Source organism: Chrysemys picta, chromosome 1 (genome assembly GCF_011386835.1).
Source record: "Chrysemys picta bellii isolate R12L10 chromosome 1, ASM1138683v2, whole genome shotgun sequence".
Taxonomy (NCBI): Eukaryota; Metazoa; Chordata; order Testudines; family Emydidae; genus Chrysemys; species Chrysemys picta.
The window spans coordinates 343,859,055-343,862,433 of NC_088791.1; positions in this window are offsets into that span (position 1 = coordinate 343,859,055).

Here is a 3,379-nt window from a genome sequence, read left to right on the forward strand (position 1 = left end):
CTTGGGGCGGCAAAAACGCTAGAGCCTCCCCTGAGCGCAAGCATGTAGATTAAAATTTAAATCTTTGACAGAGGATTTAAGTAATATTGGAGCACAATGTGATATTTTGAATACAGCTAAACTTTGTGTTGCCCACTAGACTAAGAAGTATATTGTGATATTGATTGATGACCATCAAGCCTGTAATCTTAGCTTTGTGAACTTCTTTCTCCATCTTTGTTCATAGCTCAAGTATTGGAGGAAACCAATGATTGTGAAATTAGTTAAGAGTCCCAACTTCTAAAGCAAGTAAACTTCGGGCTTAAAATGTGTTGGGTTTTATGGGCCAGATCTTCAGCTGCTATAAATCAACAGCTCCATTGACTTGAATGAAGTATTCTGATTTCCAGCAGCTGCGGATCTGACTCAACAAAGGTATTATTCAAATGAAACGCGTATGCGATGGACAGTGTTCAATGTGGGTTTTTTTAGAAGCACCATAACTGAATTTTGGGTTGGCAAATATTGTGATACATGTATATGTTTGGATTTTTAGGTGCTTTATAATTCCACTCTTGGTGCCGTCATTGTGTCAGGTTAGTTTTGTCGCCTCTTTTCTCTTTGCAAATATTAACTAAGTAACCTTCCTCATCCCTGGGAGGTACAGAAGGGTCAGTATCATCCCTTTTTGGTATATTGGGAAACTGAGGCATGGGGCGGGGACGTGAGTTGCCCAGCATCACACAGTGAGTGAGTGGCAACGCCAGGATGAGAAATCTATTTCTGGTTGCCAGTCCCATACTCAAACCATTAGACCACACTGCTTATCCTTTGCATAGTTTTGAGTATATTTATTGACTTTATTAAAACAACAAAGTTCCAAAAGGAACCCCCAAACCTTTGCTAATCTACAATTTGAGTCGAGGATTTATTTCTGTATTTAAAAGAACTAGATTCATTACAGCTGAGCATTTACATGCTAAAAAGGAAGGCAATTCTCAACTGAGGTTCTGGCACCAACCTTTAATCTGGCCCCAGCTACTTCTCATTTTGTAGAATCACAGAACTGTGGGGCTGGACGGCTCCTCAAGAAATCATCAAGTCCAGCCCCCTACGCTGAGGCAGGACCAAGCAGGGTGCGATTCCCTGCTTGAGGAGACATCCCTGCGCTAGCTGTCATCAAGCTAGTGTGTTAAATAGCAGTGTGGCTGCGACAGTTCAGGCAGTGGCTTGGGCTAGCCGCCGGAGTACGTACTCATAGGGTCCGGGTGGGGTTGTACTCGGGGTGGCTAGCCCCTCTCACCGCTGTCCATGCTATCCTTGCTACAGTGCTATTTTAGCAAGCCAGTGTGAATATGTGTATGCGAGCTGGGTATCACACCCCCAGCTGCAAGTGTAGAGATACACTTGGTGGGGGGATTGGCAGGGGGTGCAGGGTCCCAGGCCCAGATTCTCAGAGGTATTTAAGCTCCTAACTGCCATTGATTTCCATGGAAGTTAGGAAACTCCAAACCTTTGAGGATCTGGGCCCCAGTTCTCGGGCTCTGCTGTCTGTGGCTCACATTTTTAGCTGGAGGACGACGCACACATTCTCACTAGCTTCAGGCTGGAAATTGTCCCGCAGACAATAAGATGGACTGAAACAAAACTGGCCACCCTTCCTGACTTGTTGCAGAATGGACGTGCACAGCTTGCCAAGGGAGGAGAAGGAGGAGGACGCGGCTGCTGAGGGCATGTCCACCTTGGGAAGAGAGGAACATTCCAGTGGGAGTCAGCGTGAGCCGGAGCTGGCTCGAGAAGATACTCAAGATGGCCCAGCCAAGGTCGTTCCTAAGCAGAGTGGGCCCATCCTAAGGTGTCTAAAGCGAATCTGCCAAAAAGCGAAGAGAGGCCAGATGCCATATCCCCGAACTGTCACTACAGGTAAAAGGAAAGGCTAAGGATGCGCTAAGGGGTGGGAATGAAGGGAGGCAAACTCAGTCTCAACCCCCATGTGTTCAAAGATTTGCAGTGATCCCAAAGGCTCTTGGGTTTGTGTTCCACTTAGGGGAAACTGAAGACAAGGCACAGAGAGTGGGCGGGGGGGGGAAACATGGAAAAAGTGGAGGAGGGGAGAACAAATAGATGTGGCCGCATGGCTTTGCTAGTGGGTGGACGGCGCTCTTCCATGGCTGAGTCTGCATGCAGCTCGAGGGCAGCCCTCTGTTCTGCACGGGGGGCAGAGATCACTGCTGGAGCTTGGCAAATAAATAATGAGCTAGCAGTAATCAGTCCCAGTACTAATCATCCCGGAATCTCCCAGAGACTGGAATGACAGGAGACAGTGTTCCTGAATCAGGACCAGTTTGATAAATGCTAGATCTCCGTGAGGTCCTTCCATCCCCAGTGTGAACACAATACTTACAAGCCCTGATACAAACACTAGACCCGGGTGACGGTCAGACCCCTGTATTTCTAAGGCTCTCCAGCACTGGTGGAGGTGATGATGCCCCCAGAGCCTGTATTTCTCTGGGAATCTCTGGCTGCTGGAAGAGGAAGGGCAGTTTCTATTTCTCTCCACCACACACTGCTCTCCCTTCCCTTTCTTACCCTTGTAGTGAAGTCATTGCTCGGAGCAGGCAGAACAATACAACACTAGGGATGACTGACTAGCCCAATACCTGGGTTGGAATGGGAGTCCTATTTCTGGATCCTAGAGCCTGGTTCTCATTACACTAAGGCCTCTTTCCACTGCTCTGGCAGGTACATCTCTCTCAGGAACCATAAGGAGGAATGGGCAGGGAGTAAAATGGGGCCTAGGTGTGGCCACGCCTCTGCACCCAGAAGTGCGCAAAGGAGACACCCACACACACACTCTGGGCCCAGCTGGTGCCTCTCCACAATAGGGCCCTGCTCTTGGAGAGCCCGTAGGCATTACTGTAATCAAAATCTTAAATAACAGCTAGAGACTTACATTGTTTCTAAATGAAAGCTTAGATGCTGCAGAACAAAAAGGCATTAGAAAAAAGAAGCCAATATGCCAGGCCACCGCGGCCCATCCCACGCTGAGCCCTGGTTTAGTCCAGTCTAGTTTTAAATGTCTTTAGCCAACGTTTCTCAAACAGTGGGTCTTGACCCCAGATGATTACACAGAGCAATCAAGGGAGTCAGGAGGCATTGAAAATTGTATTATAACCTAAAGCAAAAATAATCTTGCTCCCCCACTCCCTGCACACCTTTACCCTTCAAGGTCAAATATTCTTGGCCAACCTCTCACAACACACGTGCAGGTGAATTCTGTAGGGCTAACGTTGTTAGCAATGACACATTTCTAACTCTTATAGTGAGTGTAAAGGCGAAATTCTTTGACATTGAATAAGTGGCCAACCTGAAAACCACAGACTTAAGCAATGGGGCTTCC